Source organism: Pseudorca crassidens, chromosome 7 (assembly GCF_039906515.1).
Source record: "Pseudorca crassidens isolate mPseCra1 chromosome 7, mPseCra1.hap1, whole genome shotgun sequence".
NCBI lineage: Eukaryota > Metazoa > Chordata > Mammalia > Artiodactyla > Delphinidae > Pseudorca > Pseudorca crassidens.
In genome coordinates this window covers 101,272,216-101,295,601 of record NC_090302.1, presented here as the reverse complement: position 1 = coordinate 101,295,601, position 23,386 = coordinate 101,272,216, and the positions used below count along the sequence as shown (strand labels likewise).

General features: G+C 46.9%; 1 protein-coding gene and 1 long non-coding RNA gene across 2 annotated transcripts in view; one reads left to right on the top strand and one right to left on the bottom strand.

The window, feature by feature from the left end:
* Positions 1–677: 677 nt before the first annotated feature.
* Positions 678–9,220, bottom strand: LOC137227135 (uncharacterized). The gene is made up of 4 exons (XR_010944717.1): positions 9,037–9,220; positions 5,926–6,032; positions 4,934–5,038; positions 678–2,768 (listed from the first exon to the last, which is right to left on the bottom strand). It is a non-coding gene; the product is annotated as an uncharacterized lncRNA (long non-coding RNA).
* A 3,009-nt stretch (positions 9,221–12,229) lies between these two features.
* Positions 12,230–23,386, top strand: part of LOXL2 (lysyl oxidase like 2) — a 102,691-nt gene continuing 91,534 nt past the window's right edge. The window contains exon 1 of the mRNA XM_067745161.1: positions 12,230–12,432. The gene's annotated coding sequence lies outside the window, so the exon portion shown is untranslated. The remainder of the gene's footprint in view (positions 12,433–23,386) is intronic.

Sequence of the window (23,386 nt, the reverse complement as noted above, 5' to 3'; positions counted from 1 at the left end):
GGCTTCAATTCACTCTACCCTTGGACTCCCCCCATTTCATGAGCCATGGTGCTTCCTTTTGTGCCTAAGAGAGCTCGAGTGGATGACCTTGCAATTTCCACTTGCAATCAAAAGAGCACTGATGACTATAGAGTTTCCCCCTTGCAATGCAATTCTTTTTAATTAAAAAAAAAATTGTTTTGTTTTCGTTTTTGGCCACGCCACTTGGTATGCGGGATCTTAGTTACCCGACCAGGGATCGAACCCATGCCCCCCGCAGTGGAAGTGTGGAGTCCTAACCACTGGACCGCCAGGGAAGTCCCTGCAATGCAATTCTGATTCTACCTCCCCAGAATTAGGCCACACTTCACAGGTTGAGGGCACAGTCCCCCTCACAAGACTACCCTCACTTCAAACACCAGCTGCAAGTTCTGAAGTCCCCAGGCCCTTGCCTTTCTGACCAACTGGCTACAAATTCTGGGCTTCTCACAATACCCTCAGGTTCAATAATTCTCTGGAATGAGTCAAAGAACTAAGGAAAGCACAATACTTACAGTTTTATTATAAAGGATACAAATCAGGACCAGACAAATGAAGAAACATATAAGGCAATGTCTGGGAAGGTCCTAAACAAGCAGCTTTCCTGTCCTCAGGACACACCACCCTCCAGGCAACTAGATGTGCATCACTAACCAGGAAGTACCACCAAGTCTTGGTGTCCAGAGGTTTTATCGGGGTTTCATTACATCAGCATGATCGGTTGAATCCTTGGCTACATAATCGGATTCAATCTCTAGTCCCTTTCTCCAGAGGTTGGGAAGTCAGACTGATATCGTGTAGCCCCAAGCCCCAATCTTCTAATCACATAACTGGTCTTTCTGGCACGGCCAGCCGCCATCCTGAAACTAGCCAGGGGCAAACCATGAGTCACTTTATTAGCATAAACTCAGGTGTGGCCGAGGGACCAACGATAAACAACAAAGACACTCCTATCACTGGGGAGATTCCAAGGGTTTAGAGGCTTCCTGTCCAGAGCCAGGGACAAAGACCAGACAAATTCTTTATTAAACAACCCCTGACACACAGACTCTGGAAAAAAAAAAAAAAATCTGCAGTTACTGCAATACAGCCAATCCCTGCATAGCATCTGTACTCTCTCTACTCTCTCTGCTCCTCAGTTAAACTGACAGAACTTTCCCTGACTTTGTAGGGAACAAGTGAATGTGTTTGTAAAACTATGAAAACTGAGAGAGGTATGAACTTCTGATTTTCCAAAAGGAGAGAAGTCAGGAACTGACGGTAAGAGACAATGCTGGGTTGGGGAGCCATGCGGGACAGCAGGGTCAGCTTTGTGTCTGCTCTCAGGACTCCCTGGCCTCAGAGAAATCCAGCCATTCATTCCACAAATACTTATTAAACAAATGTATTGAAATAGCAGTGGAAAGAAAACAAGGAAAATAAAAAAGTGAGCTCTGCTGCTGTGGAGCTTACATTCCAATGGAGAAGAAAACAAATGAATAATGTACCACAGTATGCTCCAAGGTTTAAAGGCTAAATGTAGAAATAAAACATGGAGAAGGTGTATAGGAAATGTCAGAGGGGTGGGGGATGGAAGTGAAAATATTACAGTCAAGAAAGTTCTCCCAGAGAAGATGTCATTGGAGCAAAGTCTAAAAGGAGGCAAGGAGACCCAGGGAAAGACAGTTCTAGCACAAGGAAACCTGTGCAAAGGCCCTGGGGCAGGAGCAGGCCTGGGGCATTTGAGGAACAGCAGTGGGACTGGAGCAGAGAGATCAAAGGGGAGACAAGGTCAGAGAGGCATGGGGTTGGTGGGCAGAGGGTCCGTTTTTATGCCAGTACCATACTGTTTTGATTCTTACAGATTTGTGGTTTTAAATTAGGGAACATGATGACTCCAGCTTTGTTATTCTTTCTCAAGATTGCTTTGGCTATTGGGGGTTTGTTGTGGTTCAACACAAATTTTAGGATTGTCCTGTCTCTGTGAAAAATTCCATTGGAATTTTGATAGGGATTGCATTGAATCTGTAGATTGCTTTGGGTAGTATGGAAATTTTAACAATATTAATTCTTCAATTCATGACCATGGAATATCTTTCCATTTATTTGTGTCATTTTCAGTTTCTTTCGTCAGTGTCTTAGAGTTGTCACCCTAGTATTTTCTGTTTCATTCTACTGGATTTCTTTTTTTTTAATGATAGTTATGACACACTAAATTGACTTTATGACCAATTAACATATGGTAACCTAAGAAGGAGCCTTCTCTGCTACTATGTAATGATGATGATAATGATATCATCTCATGTTTCTCAAGTGCTCACCAGAGGGCGGAAGAGTGGTAAAGACCCCAGGCTCGAGACTTAAACCACCAGGTTTATTCTGACTCAGCCATTTCTGAGCTATTTGACTTTGAATAGGTTACTTGTATCAGCAATGACCCAATACAGTTACCACTAACAGACACCCCCCAAATCTTTGCTTAAACAAAATCGAAGTGTTTTTCTCTCACATTTAAAAGCAGTTTAGAGGTGAGCAGCCTAGGTTGCTTCCTTCAGGTTCTCTCCTCCACCATTCCTAGAGTGTGGCCCTCATCTCTATGATCCAAAATGGTTGCTAGAGCTCCAGCCTTCACATCCAGATCCCAAGCTGCAGAATGGAGAAAATGAAGAGGGACACTCTCCTTTCCTTTTAAGGAGACTTCCAAAGGAAATGCCTTGCAAACTTCTGCTTTCATCTCATTGGCCAGAACTTAGTTGTGTGGCTGTGCTTATCTGCAAAGGAAGGTGGGAAATGTAGTATTTTCACCAGGTAGCGTTCTACCACTTAAAAAGGATGGTTTCTGTTAATTTGAGAAAGGGAGTATAGATGTTTAAGTCTCTGCCAAATAAGCTCTGTGTGCCTCAGCTCCTGGGCTGTGGTAAGAACTTTGGCTTTCACCCTCGAGGCGACGGGAAGCCAGTGCAAGATGCTGAACAGAGGAGTGACAGGATCTGAATGACATTTTAAAAGCATTACTTGGCCTGTGGGCTCAAAAATTGACTGTTGGGGCCAAGGCAGCAGCAAAGTGATCAGCTGGGCTATTTCAATCGTCTAAATGAGAGGTGACAAGTAGAAGAGGTGAAGAGTGATCAGTTTCTGGAGATTCAGAGAAGGGAAGCCGGACTTGGAGTGAATTTGGGGGTTAAAAGGAAAAGAGACATGGGCAGATTTGGGGAGACGATCAGGAGCATAGTTTGGGACACAACCCAGTTGAGGTGTCACTTGGATACCCAGTGGTGAGTTGTACACAGGAGTCTGATGAGTTTTGGAGAGGGCCAGGCTACTGATATACATTCTAGAATGGGCAGCATATAGAAGTAGTTAAGGCGAGGAGCCTGGATGGGATCCCCCAAATCTGAGCCCTGGAGCCCTCCAAGGACATTAAGCATTAAGAGGTTGGAGAGAGACAGGCAGGCAAGTCATTACCATTAAAAAAAAGGGTGGGGGAGGGTTTCCCTGGTGGCGCAGTGGTTGAGAGTCCGCCTGCCGATGCAGGGGACGCGGGTTCATGCCCCGGTCCGGGAGGCTCCCACATGCCGCGGAGCGGCTGGGCCCGTGAACCATGGCCGCTGAGCCTGCGCGTCCGAAGCCTGTGCTCCACAACGGGAGAGGCCGCAACAGTGAGAGGCCCGCGTATCGCGTACCGCAAACAAACAAAAGGGTGGTGCGTGGTGGGTGGTGGGTGGTGGGGGGGTAGTGTTTATCTTCAGCACAGGGAGGCAGTTTGGGGAAGGAGCCTGTGGGTTGTGGGGATGTTTCTGGGATGCCAATAATATTCCAGTTCTTGAGTTGGATGGTAATTATATGGGTGTTTGCTTTGTATTAGTTATTATGTTCATATTTATATTTTATGTACTTTTGTGTATAAAATATAAATTCTTAACTAGGTTATATTCCATAATTTGAAAAGTTTTCAGATGATAGATAGATAAATAGATATATAGGTAGGCAGATAGATATTGGACTAATAAGGAAAAACTAGGAGAATGAGACTGAATGGCCATCAATTATTTATATCGAGCCATAGGGAGCTGCATTTTCTTTTTTATCTTTCTTTTTTTTTTTTGTTTCTTTTCTTCCAACAGCTCAGGAGCTCGAGGGATCCTTTAAAGGAAAATAATTCCAATTCCCAAGGTAGAAACTGCAAGGAGTGAGGGGCCATGTTCAAAGACTGGTGCTGCGCTGGCTTAAGCATCTCTGCTATGGTCTCTTAGCAACCAAGGAGGGCAGTAGCAGGAGACGGGCCTCTGACTGCACTGATTTTCCTTGTGTTGCTCCTCCACCAAGATTCAGAGAAAGAAGAACAAGTAGCCTTTGTTATCTAATTCAACCCCTCGTTTCCTGAGGAGAAAACCTGAGGCTGGGGTCCAGGAGCTCTCCGCCGTACACGTCCATCAGCCTGGAGGAAGTGCGTTGGCTGCTGCGGGCACATCGCCAGCTCCAGAGAATACGAACAAAAAGGAAAATAAGATCTTAGTTTGATTATGAAAATAGTTTGACCTCGTGGACCCCCTGAAAGGGTCTTGGGAACCCCCAGGGGTCCCCAGCCCACACTCTGAGAAACACAGCTAGCCTAGAGCACTAGTGGCCAATTGGGGGATGGGTGTCACCTGGAGGAAAGGTAGGGCAGTGACCTGGGGAAGGTGGTGTTGGGGAGACACAACACTCTTCCCACATCTTTAGGGTGCCTCGATTTACTGGGCAGATCCCTTTGGTGGGAGGGCAGCGGGGGCTCAGAGTAACACGCGGAATGTAACTGTGCGTCAGAGAAGATGGAGACAAGACCCCCAGGGTCACGGTGTTACCAATGCCAGCTGCGGCCAGGAGGCTGTCTTAGTCATCTTGGGCTTCTGTAACAAAATACCACAGACTGGGGTCTTAAACGACAGGTATTTGCCTCTCAGAGTTCTGGAGGCTGAAAGTCCAAGCTCAAGGTGCTGGCAGATTCAGTTCCTGGTGAGAACCCCCTTCCTGGCTAGCAGACGGCAGCCTTCTTGCTGTCCTTAACTCGGTGGCAGGAGAAAAAGAGAGGGCTTTGGTCTTCCTTTTCTCATCAAGCCATGAACCCCACCCTGAGGGCTCCGCCCTTGTGACCTCATTGAACCCTCATCACCTCCCAAAGCCCGTCTCCAAATACCATCACACTGGGGGTTAGGCTTCAACATATGAATTTAGGGGGATGTAGTTCAGTCTGCAGCAGTGTTCCTGCCATCGTGGTGAAAAGCTAGCCCTTGGGGTTTGGGCCTTTTTTCTGAACTATGACTTCCCATCCTCCCTAGATATTTCAAACACGCAACTGCCCTTGCGGGCTCTTGGGGACCTTCTCCCCAGGGGTAGGGGCTGGCGACAGCAGGATTCTCACCTCCTCTCCCTCCCCTGGGGTGCTGAACTGGGTCTGGACACGCAGGAGCCTTATAAATGCCAGTGGCTGGAATGGAACGGAGTCAGGCTGTGTCCTCAGCCAACCCTGAGCAACCTGGGCAGGCCACTCTGAGCTCTCTGGGAGCCAGCAGGGCTTTGCTGGGCTGCGGCCGGAGGAGGGGCCCTGCCAGATGCCAGCCCATCGTGGGGCAGAAGAGCTCCCATTTCTGTCTGGCCCTTCCCCTCCCTGTTTTAGCTGCATTTTTGAGACAAAGTGGTCTGAGCTGGCAGAGAAGCCAGGTGTCTGGAATGAGATTTGGACCAATTTTTTTTTTTAACTTTTTTTTTCCTCTAAATGACTGTGTGAGGTGAAAGTCTCCATCTTCTCTCAGTAGGAGACTTTCGGGTGGAGGGGGCATGTGGGAAGTGAGGAGGGCAGCAAAATTATAACGTGGGAGAACCTGTCACCCCATATTCTGTGGCTTTGCCAAATTCCCAGGGTCCAGTCTATGCCCAGCCCTACCCCACCTGTTCCCAGGTGTCCCGGGCTCCTCCCTGAACAAGGATTAAGCTGGTTTCCCAGGTCTGTGTCTTTCTCTTGCCACTTCCACCTGGACAAAGAATGATTATTCATCCTAGAAAATAGATTATATGAATGAAATTATACTTTAAAAATATAAAACCAGTATATGGATAGAAAACTATGGATGTCTGGATCTGAGAAAGCCAGGACAGGAGGGCCTGATAGATATCCAGCCAACACAGAACCACCAGAATATGTGAATATGTGCACCCTGGAGAAAAGGCAGAGTTATCCCAGCCACTCCTGACAATTGTGCTTTCTGAGCAGATGTGTGACTCCAGGGCTCAGAAGACTTCAATCTGGATCCCGTTTCAGCGCTGCTGCTAACCTGCCGAGGGGCGGTGATCCCATTGACAGCTCTCTGGGTTTTTGGTTCCATGTCTGAAATCAAGATGCTTGGGCCAGATGTTCTCTAAAACCCTTTGGGTTTACAACTTGGCGCTGGAGAGTGCAAATGCTCAAGGCGGTGCGAGATGTGAACCACTAGGGGGCGCTGCCTCCTAAGAGGAAGCAGAAGGTGTTCCCTACCTTCTTGCCTATAAAGTGTCCACATTCGTTAAAAGTGGTGGTGATGCACAGATCAGTGGAACAGAATAGACAGCCTAGAAATAAACCCATGCACTTATGGTCAATTAATCTATGACAAAGGAGGCAAGAATATACAACGGATAAAAGACAGTCTCTTCAACAAATGATGCTGGGAAAACTGGACAACTACATGTAAAAGAATGAAGTTCGAACATTTTCTCATACCATATACAAAAATAAACTCAAAATTGATTAAAGACCTTAATGTGAGACCATAAACCATTAAACTCCTAGAAGACAACATACGTGGAACCCTCTCTGACATAAATAGTAGCAATATTTCTTTGGATCTCTCTCCTAAGGCAAAGGAAACAAAGGCAAAAAAAATAAATAAATGGGACGTAATTAAACTTAAAATCTTTTGTAGAGCAAAGGAAACCACCCAAAAACTGAAAGACAACCTACTGAATGGGAGAAAATATTTGCAAATAATATGGCTGATAAAGAATGAATATCCAAAACATATAAACAGCTCATACAAACTCAAAATCAAACAAACAAACAACCCGATTAAAAAATGATCAGAAGACCTGAAGAGTCTTCTTTGTTCCAAAGAAGACATACAGATGGCCAACAGGCACATGAAAAGATACTCAACATCCCTAATCATCAGGGAAATGCAAATCAAAACCACAATGAGATATCACCTGTCAGAATGGCTATCATCAAAAAAAACACAAATAACAAATACCGGCTAGGATGCGGAGAAAAGGGAGCCCTTGTACGCTGTGGATGGGAATGTAAATTGGTACAACCACTGTGGAAAACAGTATGGAGGTTCCTCCAAAAACTAAAAATAGAACTACTGTATGATCCAGCAATTTCACTCCTGGGTATATATCTGAAGAAAACAAAAACACTAATTTAAAAAGACACATGCACCCCAATGTTCATAGCAGCATTATTTACAATTGCCAAGATACGGAAGCAACCTAAGTGTCCCATCAGCAGATGAATGGATAGAGAAGATGTGGCATATATAAATAAATCTCTCCCTCCCTCTCTCTGTCTCTCTCTGTCTCTGTCTCTCTGTCTCTCTCTCTCTCTCTCTCTATATATATATATATATATATGGAATGGAATACTACTACATATAATGGAATACTACTCAACCAAAATATAGAACAAAATTTTGCAATTTGCAACAACAAGGATAAACTTGGAAGGTATTATGCTTAGTGAAATAAGTCAGACAGAGAAAAACAAATACTGTGTGATATCACTTATATGTGGAATCTAAAAAATAAAACAAACTAGTGAATATAACAAAACAGAAGCAGACTCACAGATACAGAGAGCAAACTAGTGGTTACCAGTGGGGAGAGGAAAGGGGGGAGGGGCAAGATAGGGGTAAGGGGTTCAGAGGTACAAACCGCTACGTATAAAATAAATAAGCTACAAGGATATATTGTACCACACAGGGAATAGAGCCAGTCTTTTATACTAACTATAGGTGGAGTATAATCTTTAAAAATTGTGAGTCACTATATTGTACACCTGAAACCTATATAATATTGTACATCAACCATACCTTAATTAATTAACTAATTTATTTACATATTTTTCAGCCATGCCGTGGGGGCTTGCGGGGATCTTAGTTCACCGACCAGGGATCAAACCTGTGCCCTTGGCAGTGAAAGCACAGAGCCCTAACCACTGGACCGCCAGGGAATTTCCTATACCACACCTTAAATTTTAAAAAATAAAATAAAACAAAAGTGGTTGTGATGGAACACTGCAGATTTCCGAATGTGAGAAAGCCAGAGAGTAGGGCCTGATAGATAGCTGGCCAAGATAGGACCACTGGAATACGAGAAATATTTGACCAACCTGACTGCTTTAGCCACGATCTCCTCCTGAAGGGCCAGGTCCAGACCCATTGACACACATTCCAAATCACTTTCCCAAATGGCTGGACCAGTGTTTGCCTGATTGATCGCTGGTTTCCCTTTTGACTTAACACACAGGCAAGGTGGAGCCTCTGCAGTTCTATAGATTTAAACTACTGGTTTCTCCATTCTTCCTAGTGTGGGTAATCGTGAATAATATCCACTAAAATGATTTCTACTTTAATCATGCCTTACAGGCTTTCAAGTGGTTTCGGTTCAATCTGATTCACTTTAACAGAGAGTGATGGCCCGTGATATGCGCTGCTGACCACAGAGGTTAAGGGGACACGGACCCGTGGTATCCGTGCACAAGGTATCTGTGCCTGTAATAGTTTTCTAAGAGAGATAAATGGAATATACGAATAACTATAACACAAATAGGAAGTGATGCATAGTGCAGGAATGATGCAAGTTAAGTGCTATTGAGCCCAGAGGAATGCGAGTTTTCCACCCCACAGGGCTCCTCGTTCCCTCCTCTGAATCTCTGCCTGTGCCACCTCGCAGGGCGGGGTCTTCCTGGGGCCCCCTGGCCCCCCTCCCCCCCGCCCCCGTGCTTCCCTCACATTCTCTCCTCCTTACTCAGCTTCGGTTTTCTCCGGAGCATTTGCCCCCTCCTGACTCCCATATTTCATTGTTTCTATGTATCGGTGTGTGTCTTGCCAGCCTCCCCGCACTGACCAGCACATCAGCCGGGCCTCCACTGAGTCTCAGGCTGTGCTTCCGGGATGGGACACGCCCAGACAGTTAGGAAGGTGATTTGGCAACAAAACTCGAGAGCCAAGAATAAAAGAGAAAACAGTCCACGCCCTTGGACTCATCATCGCGCCCTGGGAACGTGATTCCCGTGGCCCCTGTGGGGTGGGGTCGGGCAGGAGGGCCCTGCCTCCCAGCTTGGCTCAGGCAGGGAGTCTGCGCAGTGCGGTGCCCTCCCGCCCGCAGCCTTGCAGCGCGGCAGGAGTGCACAGCGACATGTGGTGCAGCGTCACGCGGCAGGGACTGTTCTGCACCCACTGTGCATCCAGCCGTTTCATTCCTCTAGGAGGTTTTGAGTGAAGTGTTTCCTACAGATGAGGCAAGTGAAGCAAAGGAGTCACCGGTCCAGGGCAGGAAGTGGCGGAGTCAGGATTGGAACCCAGGTCCTCTGACTGCAGAAACGCACTCAGAATCTGTTGGGTGGCCCTGCCTGTGGGGCAGCACAGAGCCTGGGACATGAGGGTGGCACATACAGACTTAGAGCCATAAAGCATATAGTCTTGATGTTTCATCTAGAGCAAGGGTCTACTACCTTCCTGAAGTGGCCTCCCAGGTCTCTGGTCCAATTCAACAGAAGTGCATCAGTGAGCTACTCTGTGTAAGATTCAAATACTCACTTTCTCTTGGGAATGTGGGTTGGTGAGCGAAGCACAAGCGGACTTGTTGAAGCCTCCAGTGTGCAGCCACTTAAACTTGCAAGAGGGGTCATGTACCCTTTGGTGATCCCAGCCTGACCACTTATCAGCTCTGTGACTCTGGGGAAATCACCTAGCCTCTCTGAGCCTCGGCTTTCTCATTCGTAACAATTAGCAGGAACCGCATAGTAGCTGCTCAATATTGTCTTGGTGTAATTTACGCTAGTAACAATCGTAAACACCTTGATGTCTAAGAGTAGAGAAATGACACTATGGAACATGGTCGCTTTAGAGACTGAAGTAGTCTAAAGCCATTTAGAAGGACATTGAAAAATGTGCACAAAACAATATCCTTTTAAAAAAAAAGCTGGACACAAAAATTCTGTGCACAATTTGGTTTTAAAAGATATGATGAAAGAAATAGTCCAAAATGTTAAACGTTTCTCTGTGGGTGAGAGGACAACAGGGTGAAAGTTTTTTTCGTTATACTTTCTCATATTTTCTGAATGTTCCACAGGGAGGTTGCATTATTTTCATAATCAGGCCAAACAGCATTTATAAAGTGTTTCATTTTATACCTTATTGGTTAATTCTTGACAGGAAGGGTAGGATTAGAAGAAGAGGGATCAGAGAAAGTGTGAGGGGAAGAGGAGAGAGCTCAGTTCCACTGGTATTTATTGAGCATCTGCTGTGTGCAGGCACTGCGTAGGGTGCTCACTGCGATAGCTAAGTGAGATCTCAAAGAACTAGGTGTTGCTGAGCAGACAGGCAAGGGAATGGCGTGTGCAAAGGCCCTGGGGTGTGAAACAGTCATGGAGAACAGTTAGTAAGGTCTATGGGGGTGAGGGGAGAGTGTGGCTGGGAGATGGGCAGGCTGGAAATGCCCTTGAGGGGGGCCCTGTCAGCTGTATCAAGCAGTTCAGGCCGCATCCTGAGGGCCCTGGAGTTACTTTGAGCTTTTATTTTCAGTTGAAATTTTTATTGAGGTAACTGTAGGTTCACATGTCATTGTAAATACTAATACAGAGAGAGCCCTCATTCACTTTGCACAGTTTCCCACAACATTTTGCAAAACTCTAGGACAATATCACAAGGAGACATTGATGCAATCCTCTGACCTTATTCAGATTTCCTCAGTTTTACTTTGTGTGTGTGTAGTGTGAGTGTGCTTGTGTATATTAAGTTCTATACAATTGTACCACCTGTGTAGCTTCTTGTATCCACCATCACAGTCAAGATACTGAACAGTTCCACACCACAGGGGTCCCTCCTGTTGCCCTTTTAGAATCACACCCACCTCCCTCCCGGCCCTTCCCTCCACTGCCCACCAGACCAGGGGATTGATTCAGTGTGGACGGTAGGGAAGAGGGCTGAAGAGGGGTCCCAGGGGTTGGGGTGCCAAGTTTGGGGCTCGCTAGGTTAGCTGTGGCTATGGGAATGTCCTAGAGACCAATGGATTTACAAGCCCACGGATTTGGAGACAAGTCTGAGCTGGAGGCTGAGACTGGGAGTCCCCACCTATCAGGGCTGGAGCTGCTGGTTTGTTGGAAGGGAGCAGAGTGGGAGGAGGGCACTGAGGACGGACCCCGAGGAGGATCACCATCCTGCCCAGCCAAACCTTGCTCTTGCTTAGGAAGCCCTGGGAATCTCCTCAGAGGGCTCCCCCAGCCCGCATGACCCCCTCACTTTGCCCCCAGTGTGAGCCTCAGAGCCAGGCATGGAATGTCCTTCTGCACGACATGCACCCTTAGCTGTATCGGGTTCAGGCCCCTGACCGCAGGGCTTGCTAACCCTGGCCCTGCCAGGTGGGGAAGGACCTTAGAGGTCACTGAATCCAAAGCCTTTAATTTACAAAGGAGAAAACGGATTCTCAGAGGAGAGAGAGGCTCGATCTGCTGGAAGAAAGGGGGCTGTTTGTAGTCACCTCCGGAAACTGCTTTGCCCGTAAAGGAGAAACCCAGGAGAGGTAGATGAAAGTATCTGAACTCTTTCAGTCATCAGTTTTTATTGAGCGTCTACTACGTGCCAGTCAGTGCTGGGCTTTCTGGATACGGAGATGGGTTAGGCACGAGCCCTATTGCTGGTGGATAAGAACACCGAAGGGTTAAATTCCGGGAGCTCGGCGGGGGGGCGGGATGGCGGGTGGGGGCGTGTAGAGGAATCTCCCAGAGGAAAAGCCCTCTCCCTAGCTTCTCAGGCTCCGGAAACCTGGGCGAGAAAAGCCTGGGAAGGGCTGCGCCGCTGGCACGCAGCCTCCCCCGCACAGCCCCTCAGGCCAGGGGAGCTGCTGCTCTCGAATTACAACAAAAGGGGCAGGAGGCCGCGCCTGCTGCGATGGCCGCCTTCAGGGAAGGGGGTGGGCCCGGGGAGGGGTTTGCGGTCCGACGCTGGTTAAAAGTACCGGGAAAAGGGTTGGAGAGCGACACCAGCCCGCGGCTTCCTAAACTTGGAGGTCGGTTTCTCCAACGGCCGGAGAAGTCGGCTCGCCCCCTCAGCTCGGGAAAGGGGCTCCGCGGCGACGGGCGCAGAGAGGGGCCGTCGTGGAGAGCCTGGCCCCAGTCGAACGAGTGCGCACCCCTGCTGACAAGTAAGAGCGCTGCCTGCGCCTCCCTCTCCCCACGGCGGTTCGCGGGAAAGCGGGGGTCCCGGTGGGGTCTCCAGGCGCCGCTCCCCGCGGGCCGCCTCTCAGCAGTGCTTGGGGTTCCCGGGAGCTGAGAGGCGGCACACAGAGCGAAGGCTCCTTGCTCGGAGACGCGAGGACGTGCAGGCTAACGGGTCCCGCTCCCGACTCGGGCGGACCCACCCAGCCCCACCTCGCCTGAATCCGGAGAGCTCACGCAGCAGGGGCGCCCCCGGGAGCTGGGCGCTCGGTTCCTGGCTCGCCAGGGGCGCCTGCGACCAGACAGGACAGAGTCAGACGAGACCCACTGCGTGCTAGGTGCCTAGGAGGGTGCACCGTGGAGCCGCGGACACCGGGGGCTGCGCTGGTGCCAGGAGTTCTGGCTTTTGAGGATGCGGAGCGCGCGGGGGACGGGGGCGCACTGGGGTGTCCCCGGAGCTGTGGCTTTGGGGATGTGGAGCGCACGGGGCTGGGGGGTGGGGGTGGGGAGTGAGGGCTAGTGAACGAAGGAAAGCCCTGAGTCCGGTGGACGGAGAGGCGCGGTCCGCATCTCAGGTATTCACTCCTGGCTGGTCAGGGTACCAGGAAACCTCTCCCGCCAATTATCAAGGGGAGGCCCTGGAGTAGGAAAGAGCCAGCACAAGCTAACCCACGGATGGTCTACGCAGGATCGCCCCGGGGCTAATCCTGGTCTTAACGCGGATACTCCTTCTGCCCTCAGTGCCCGCAACTTTTACGCAGGCGCTTTGAACACCGCGCTTCCGCCGCCTCCGCACCCCCCAACCCGCCGCCCAGCCAACCCCCCATCTGGAGCCCTCTGGAGTAGCTGCCTGCCAGAGGTGTCGCTGTAAATCAGCACCGGAATAGAAATGATTGGAAGAAACAGGCGAGATTCCTACTTCGTCATCCCTCACCCAGCCCCGGGAAAGACCACCAAAAATCAGCGAGGGTGGGGCGAGGGGACGCTGCGAAACACCACTGGGGAGGGGACTGAACTTCTCCTGGCTAGGAAACCTCGAGTCCTGATGAGAGGAGAGAGAGGAATGAAAGTCAGAAACATGCCCCAAATTAATTTCATCCCCTGAAGTCTTGGAACTGCGGAGATCTTCAAATCAGTCCAAGGGATTCTTTTTGCGGAAAGGGAAAAGTGCTGAAGTGGAGACTCGAATCCGTGTCCCCTCCTCCAGGCCCCGCTCCTACCCCGCCGCTAGCCTGTCTGTCCCAGACCCCCAAAAGGCCGTTCGTCACCCTTGGTGGAATTATTTCGTTATTTATGGTGTATTGTGTACTTAATGGTCGGGGATGGGGCTTAGGACGGAGTCGAAGTGCTCATTTCCCTGGTCAGTTCCCAGATGAACGACTGACTCCCTGGACTCTCCCTTAGCTAAATTATTCATCTCTCGCCCCCCCCCTTTGTCCTGTTCCCCTTCCTGGTCCCTAGTATCTGTCCCTGGAGTGAGCAGCAAACCCATGTGTGTGCCTCTCCGTGACTTTGTGCTAAAAAGTGATTTGGTCTAAGGACACTTAGCCATTAAGTGGCAAAGTTGAATAGGAAACTTAAGCCTGAAGACAAAGCGTCCACTTGATGTTACAGGTTGGCTGACATTTTGGTGCATGGCAGACGGGAGAGGCTACGAAAATGTTTTCATCTATCTCCTTTACAGCTCGGCCTTTTCCCAAATTCTTGTCCTCTGACCCCTGGCTGACCAGTGTACAAGGGGCCTTGTGAATGAGGCAGATTTTCTGTGCTTCTGGTGGTGACCATTAGTGAAGCTTTCTAGTGTCCTAGAAAATTCTACACTGTTTATTTAAACATCATTTTTTTTATTCGGAAACATTTCAAATATAAACAATAGTAGGGAGAAGGCCCCCCATATACGTCGCACTCAGCTTCAACAGTTATTGACATTTTGCCACGCTTGCCTCATCTACCCCTTTCTTATTTCCTTTTCAGGGAAGTATTTTAAAGCAAATCCGAGACATAAAATCATTTCATTCTTACATATTTCAGCGTGACCTCTAAAAATATTAAATAACCATTATGCCGTTAATATACTTAAGAAAATTAACAATCATTCTTTGGTATCATCTAATACCTAGTCCAGAAAAATTCAAATTTTTTCCCCCAGTTTTCCCCCAGATGTCTTTTTACAGTTGACCGGAGTTCTGTTGATTTGTATAATTTATGTTCATCGTACGTTATTCTTTGCAAACCACTTTTCTGTCCACCGTGTTATTTGATTCTTACAACTTCCCACTAAAGAGCGAGGTGGGTTTTGTTGAATTCACGCTATAGTTGAGTAGACTGGCCAACAGATAAGCTGTCCAGATGGCACAGTTGGTGACTGGCCTAGCCAGGACTTGACCCAGCATCCTTAGTCCTGGGCAGTGGTGGTTCTGTTTCTCAGCGCTGCTCAAGGAACATAAGTTGTGCTCTGACGCGTTCATCCTGGCTCTGGCTTCCTCCTGGGCTTACCACTTCCTATACACCTGCTATCAGAAATCCCAGTGTAAATACTGAGTACTTGGCCATTTGGTGCTAGAGGTAAATCAGCTGCAAAGTCAGGAAGCCTGGGCTTATTTCCCAGCTTCTTGTAAAACTGTAGGAAAGCAACTCACCTCTCGAGAACTCAGGGTGGCCCTCTCTGAGGTAGGAGCCGTCATCCTTCTCCATTCTCTGGCTCCTAGTTCTGAAAGTAGGGTGAGCGAAATGACTGGAGTTGGAATTCCTGGAAGAGACCAAGGGCTCAGAAAGAAATCTCACTGAGAACAATTACCCCTTGCTGATCATTGCCCAAGTATTCTGGCCGTTGGCATCTTTAGTTGGAGGCAGCTGAAATTCTATGGCAGAGGAGAGGCTCCCCTCTGAGGTTCTTCATTTATGGACAGCTTTGTTTATTCTGCCGTTGTCTGATGAGGATATAGGACACCAGAACTTTTTACTTTTAGCATTTTTACTACTTGTGTTTATTTGCTTTGGAAAGGGGTGATAACGAAGTCATTTTTACATCTTATTAATGAGACTCATGAATTGGAATTCTCCTTTCTTGGCTGGCGGTGTGGGAAAAAGGAATCTCTTATTTCTTGATGCCTAGATTTTCTGCTCTCATGTTCATTGCCCTGAAATAGACATGGAATGAACAGACCTTCCACAAAACAGCCAGTTAGGGAGAGAGAAACTGGTTGCTCCAAACCCATTATTCAACCGTAGGAGCTCCAAAGGGACAAAGCATTACCCTTTAACCACACCATCCTCTGGCATCCATGAATTCTCGTCCCCCTCAGCTAACAGGCTGTCTTCATGGGGGTAGAATTTCTAGGTGATTCCATGTCAGCAGCTGCTGTGGCTTTCTTCCTGTTACAGTTTTGGGAGCTTTAGGAGGTATAGTTTCCCTCTCCTGGGGTTGCCTGGGTTCAGAAGGACAGCTTGTAATGACTATTGTTCATTTCCCTCTGGAGAAGGGCATTGTGGTCAGTCTGCATGTCAGTGTCACACAGTCCCTCCTGTACTCCAGACCCGGGGGCCACGAGACCTCAGATGAAGTAGCCACAGCCTGTCCTGCTCCAGGTCCATAGAACCAGCAGGACTGGCAATCGTGGGCCAGCAAAAGGAAAGCCAACTTGATGCCCAGAGAGACAGATCCGCAACAATGCACTCCTTACCTCCTCAGTCTCTGCCCTGTCTAGGTTGAAGCGAGTCTTCAGACCTTCTCATCCTAGTCATTCGAGCTGTCCTCCTGCAGGAGGTGTGTGTGACCCGCCAGGAGCACAGCCCAGCCAGGTGTGCTGGCCCATCTTCCCCCACCACCAGCATCAGAGATGTCTTTAGGCACCAGAACCAGCCTTTCAGAATAGGCACTTGCTCGAGGGTGATAAAGCATGATGGTGACAGTTCAGATAAGATGTCCATCCAGAGTTTTAAAAACCCTTTTGCACTTCCCTTGGCAGAAAGAGTGTACCCAGGTAAGTGTGTGTGGTACATCTGGGTGTAGAGTGAGAACGAAGTCAGCACATGATGAGGATGTGATTAGGATCACAGTTAATAAGTTCTCCTTGCCCAAGGCTTTTTGATTCCTTCACTTGAAACACCTATAGTATTATAATATTGTACGCGAATGATGATACATTTTCTTTTTAGTTTTTTCGTGTCGGAACTTGATAGACAAGCAGACACAGCTGTACCCAGGGCTGTCCCATGGCAATGGCTCCCATATGTCTTTTCTGATGCGTCGCCAACATGATGCTAAGAGCATCTTCTGAAAAAATAATGCCACTTTCCTATACAGCGTATGCCTTATGAGAAGATAACTTTTGTCGACGACTTGCGAACAGCTCTCATTTGCTCCGTTTCTTTGTTCTTCTTGAACTTGGGTCCATGAACACCCCCCACCTCCAGCCTCGTCCCTGGGGCGCTACGGATGTCCCGAGATAAACATAGCACAGCTTTCCAGAGTGCCTGCATGACTCATGACCTAGTAAGGCGGATAGTTTCCTAAACACAAATATAAAACTCTTCTAAAACAAACACAAATATAAATTTGAGTAAAGTACCTTTTTAAAGGACCCGTCTCCCCAGAATAACAGACGTAAGTAAAACAGCACCAAGCCTAAGTATACGACACTGGATGAACTTTCATACGACACTGGATGAACTTTCATTTCGTTTTATGGTGGTGAACTATACGTAACATAACACTCACCGTTTTAACCGTTTTTAAGTGCACAGTTCAGTGGTGTTACATACATTCACACTGTTGTGCAACCATCACTACCGTCTGTTCCAGGATTTTTTCATCTTCCAAAAATGAAACTCTGCACCCACTGAACACTGACCCTCCATTCTCCCACCACCTTGGCAAGCCCCATTCTACTTTCTGTCTCTATGATTTTGATAACTCTAAATACCTCATATAAATGGAATCATACGCTGTCTTTTTGTGACTCGCTTATTGCACTTAATATCTCGTCTTCAACTTTGTCTATGTTGTAGTGTGTGTCCGAATTTCCTTCCTTTTTAAGGCTGAGTGATATCCCATCGTGTGTATGTACCACATTTTGTTTATTCGTTCATCTGTCCACTTGGGTTGCTTCCACTTTTGGCTATCGGAAATACGCTGCTATGAATGTAGATGTACAAATACCTGTTCTGGATGAACTTTTACAAGATGAACGTACCCTTGTAACAAGCACCTAGATCAAGAATAGGACATTACCCAGAGGGCACGGAATTAAAGGCAAAGCAGGAGATTCCAAATACATTTCATGCCCGCATGGGGCTGCTTCCATTACACCTCAGGGTCTTGGGAGTGGATGTTCATTTTGTCTACCGTGAGATGGTTTAGAAGAGATTTTTGAAAAACACAATTTATAATCTTAGAGGCAGCAAGATTAGTTGTGAGATTTAAGCAACCTCTTTCCTTAAAATGTTTAGGGAAGATAATACAACATATTTGGGATTTGCAGTTGCAGCTATATTAGGACATCACCACTAAGTATTATTCTTCCAGGCTCTCCCTGGGCTGAAGAGGTTTGCATCCACCTGGAGAACTCCTACTCTTTTGTCAGCTTCTGCTGGATCATGAGTTTCTTTCTTTTTTTCTTTTTTTTTTTCTTTTGGCCTTGCCACACGGCTTGTGGGATCTCAGTTCCCCGACTAGGGATTGAACCTGGGCCACGGCAGTGAAAGCCTGGAATCCTAACCACTAAGCCACCAGGGAACTCCCTGGATCACAAGTTTCAAGCCATGAATGAAAACTTCTGTGGCCACGTCCTGCCTTCCTGCTCTCCTTTCCTTCCTTCCTCCTTCCCTTCCTGCCTGGTGCTCTCTCTTAACTAAAATGATTTATGAGTGACTTTCTAGTTGCCAGACACTCTGCCAGTCTCTGTAAGAGACAAAAATGAGTAAGACATGATATTTGACTTGTGCATTTAAAAATAAATCATCAGTCAAGAATGATATTCTGATGCCTGGCAACCAACTCCATGGTGCCTACCTGGTGCCAACAGCAGCCTCAGAGCAGAGCCAAAGAATGTGGTGTGGAGTTTGGGCTTCTTGCAACACACAGAGCGGGGAAGACAGCCCATCAGGTGATCTGGAATTGCTCCAGCATGCCCATAACCAAATTGTAAGAATAATTTTAAAAAACTTGTAAGCTGCCTTGAGTTCAGATGGTCTGTCTGAGAGCACTCAAGTAAACGTGAGGTTTAGGGACCATTGTAATGATTTAAGAAGAAAAAACTAAAATTCAGACGTCCATGAAACGCCATGAGTTCTCTTATCCTTTTCACTGTTAATTTTCTTCAATTGATATTCCCCAGGTGTTTTTTCTTCAGGAGGCTCTCAAAGCCACACCCACCTCCCCACCCCACTATCAACCCCCTATGTCATCTGTTATCCCAACGTCATGATGTTGCAACGTCATGGTACCCCAGCATCTTCTTTGCCTGGAGAGTTGCTAGTTTCCTAACTGGACTCTTTTCCCTTGGTCTTAACCCGTGGGAAGCCATCCTTTATCCAGTAGGCACAGGGATCTTTCTAGAGCAGAGGTTGGTAAACTTTTTCTCTAAGAGCCAGATAGCCAATATTTCAGACTTAATGGGTCCGTACGATCTTTGTCACAACTTGGCTGTTTTAGTGGGAAAGCAGCCACAGACAAGAAATGAGCATGGCTGTGTTCCAATAAAAGTTTATTTCTAAAAACTTCACAGATTTGGCCCAAGGGCTGTCGTTCACTGACTCCTGCTTTCAATCACAAATCTGCCCCCCTTGCCCTCCCGACGATAGGTATATCGTCGCTCCACATCCCCAAAAGGAAAACTCAGCATTTGTTGGCATGATATTCAAGTCTCCTCATGGCCCTAAGCTTGCTTCTCCAAGCTCACCTCTTCCACCTCTCCTCACCCCACCCACTCTGCCAGCCCTTCCACTTTGCATCTTGCAACTCTGAACCCCACACAGGTCTCAGAACATCCTGTGTTATTTCAGACCTGCCTGGAATCATCTCCCTTCCCCACCAGCGACCTGTCAAACTCCTACTTCCCTTCGAAACCTGCCCAGGTGTCAACTCTCTAAATGTTCCTCATCTCTAATTGTAATCACTGCCTTCCCAGTTCTATTTCTGTACCTATTTCTGTACTCTTTTTCCATCTCTAAATATACTGTGAACTCCTAGAGGGCAGAACCCTCAGAACCCTCAGGGCAGAAAGTCAGATTCATCTTTGAATTCCAGTGCCTAATACAATGCTTGCCATGTAACAGATGCTTAGTAAGTAGATACTACTAAACTGAAGTGTCAGTTAAATAGATTATTTTTTAATAGCTTGAGATATAATTCACATACTATACAGTTCACCCATTTAAAGTGTTCGATTCAATGGATGTTGGTATATTCACAGATATGTGCAACCATCACAAAGAGAAACCTGTATACTTTAGCCATTGCCTCTTCCTCCTCCCCTCCCCCTACTCCCATCACTAAACAGACACTCATCTACTTTCTGTCTCTACATTGCCAATTCTGGATTTTTTTTTTTTTTTTTTTTTTTGCGGTACGCGGGCCTCTCACTGTTGTGGCCTCTCCCGTTGAGGAGCACAGGCTCCGGATGCGCAGGCTCAGCGGCCAGGGCCCACGGGCCCAGCCGCTCCGCGGCATGTGGGATCTTCCCGGACCGGGGCACGAACCCGTCGGCAGGCAGACTCTCAACCACTGCGCCACCAGGGAAGCCCTGGATATTTTATATAAAGGAATTATGTGATATATGGCCTTTTTTGTCTCGCTTCTTTAATTCATATGATGTTTTGAAGTTTCACCCATGTAGTGGCATGTATTCACACTGCATTCCTTTTTATGACCCAATAATACTCCATTGTGAGGATACACCACGTTTTGTTTATCTGTTCACTGTTGGTGGTCATCTGGGTTGTTTCTACCTTTTGGTGATAATGAACAGCACTGTTATGAATACTTGTGTACAAATTTCTGGTTGAACATTTGGTTTCAATCCTTTTGGGTATATAAGTAGGAGTGGAATTGCTGGATCATATGATAATACTTTGTATAAAATTTTGAGGAACTGTCAAACTGTTTTCCACAGTGGCTGCACCATTTTATATTCCATCCAGCACTGTATGAGGCTGCCAATTTCTCCACATCTTCACCAACGCCTACTTTTCCCCACTTCAAAAAAAAAATTATAGCCACGCTAGTGTGTGTGAAGAGGTATCTCATTGTGGTTTTAATTTGCATTTCCCTAATGACTAATGATTTCAAGCATGTTTTCATGTGCTTGTCAGTTATTTGTATGTCTTCTTTGGGGAAATGTCTATTCAAGCCCTATGCCCATTTTTAAATTGGGACTGCTTGTCTTTTGTTATTGAATTTTAAGGGTTTTTATATATCCTGGATACTAGACCTTTGTCAGATATACGATTTACAAATATTTTGTCCCATCTGTGGGTTGTCTTTTCACTTTCTTGATTTTTTTTTTTCTCGGTTCACATCACATTTACTCAACATTTATTCTGTGCTGGGCTCAGGGGATCCAGAGACGTATCTGCCCTCCAAGGGATTCACCGTCTTAGGAGAGAGACAGATATGCAAACAAAATAAAAAAAAAATTGATCACTACACCCTTTTTGCTACCCCCACTGCTGCTGCTCTAGTTCATCTGGATAGTGTCTTTTCTTTCTTTCTTTCTTTCTTTTTTTTTTTTGTGCTACGCGGGCCTCTCACTGCTGTGGTCTCTCCCGCTGCGGAGCGCAGGCTCAGCGGCCATGGCTCACGGGCCCAGCCGCTCCGCGGCATGTGGGATCTTCCCGGACCGGGGCACGAACCCGTGTCCCCTGCATCGGCAGGCGGACTCTCAACCACTGCGCCACCAGAGAAGCCCTGGATAGTGTCTTTTGATGCAAAAAAGTTTGTAATTTTTATGAAGTCCAATATAGGTATTTTTCAATTTGTTACCTATGCTTTTGGTGTCGTATCTTAGAAGCCATTGCCAAACCCAACGTCATGAATATTTACTGCTGTGTTTTATTCTAAGAGTTTTCAAATTTCAGCTTTTATATTTAGGTCTTTGGTCCATTTTGAATTAATTTTTGTAAATGGTGGGAGGTAAGGGTCCAACTTCTTTCTTTTACATGTGGCTATGCAGTTACTCCAGCATTATTTTTTGAAAAGACTATTCTTTCCCCATTGAATGGTCTTGGTACCCTTGTCCAAATCAATTGATCGTAGATATATGAGTTTATCACCGGACTCTCAGTTCTAGTCCATTGATCTATATGCCTGTATCTTTGTGCCAGTATCACCCTGTCTTGATTACCATTGCTTTGTAGCACCTTTGAAATCGGGAAGTGTGAGTCCTCCCACTTTGTTCTCCTTTCTCAGAGTTGTCTTGGCTGTTCTGGGTCCCTTACAATTCCGTATGACTTTTAGAATCAGCTTGTCAATTTCCATGGAAAAGTCAGTTGGGATTCTGGTAAGGATTGTGATGAATCTGTAGATCAATTTATATTCTCATCTTAACAATATTAAGTCTTCCAATCCGTGAACATGGAATTTGAAAAATTTATTTAAATCCTCTTTAATTTCTTTCAACAATGTTTTATCATTCACTGAGTATAAATTTTGCATGTCTTTTGTTAAGTTTATTCCTAAGTATTTTCTTCTTTTTGATGCTACTGTGAATGGCATTATTTTCTTAATTTAATTTTTGGATTGTTCTTTGAAGGTGTGTCCACACAGTTAATCTTTGTATATTGATCTGGCATCCTATAACCTTGCTGAATTCTTTTATCAGTTCTAATAGTCTTTTAATATATTCCTTAGGATTTTTTATATATACATATGAGTAGATGCTTAAACACAGAGTTGAAACTAGTGGATGTCATGATAAGGAAAGTGGAGGCACCCTGTAATTGCCAGTGGGAGCCATGCCGTGTTTGGAGATGCAATAAAATATTAGAATCATTCTAGGAGGAGGTCCAGAAAAGGCTTGTGATCAGCACCAGTGACATGGGTCAGCTCCAAACATAGCTGAGAAAGTCTGCCTCCTCAGTAAAAGCAAGAACTTGAAGCTCTCTGTGTATATGCCACTACTCTGTGGATGTCAGTATCTTTTTTTTTAAATTTATTGATTTTTTTTTACTTTTGGCTGTGTTGGGTCTTCGTTGCTGCGCGCGGGCTTTCTCTAGTCGCAGCGAGCAGGGGCTACTCTTCGTTGCGGTGCGTGGGCTTCTCGTTGTGGTGGCTTCTCTTGTTGCGGAGCACGGGCTCTAGACGCGCCGGCTTCAGTAGTTGTGGCACACGGGCTCAGCAGTTGTGGCTTGAAGGTTCTAGAGCGCAGGCTCAGTAGTTGTGGCGCACGGGCTTAGTTGCTCCGCGGCATGTGGGATCTTCCCTGACCGGGGCTTGAACCCGTGTCCCCTGCATCAGCAGGCAGATTCTTAACCACTGCGCCACCAGGGAAGCCCCTGGATGTCAGTATCTTGACACAGTACCAGCTGGCATCGTGGGCTGAGCCTGGCCAGTTTTGGTGAGGTGACAGTTGTTACCTGCTGCTATCACTCACTGGGCTTCTGGAAGGGCTTCCAATGCTTCTATGGACAGCTGAATCCCACATCATAGGCTCTTAACAAACTTTAGTACAGCACTCCTGCCCCCTCCCCTGGGTCACCAGACATTTCTAGACAAGCCAAAGATGTGGCCATGGCCTCTGCACCAGCTGCTCCTTCCTTCACTGGGCCCTGGGGTATATTTCTCATTGAAGGGGCTCAGGCCTGTTGGTTCAGGTTGCATTGCTTGGAAGGGAGCTTCGCCTGGAAGCTTCTGGAGATGCAGAAGGTGTCTGAAGCCATGGTTGAGTCCTGCTGTGACTAGCGCTCCCTGAGGCATGAAGGAAGCTAAATAGGGAGGGCTTG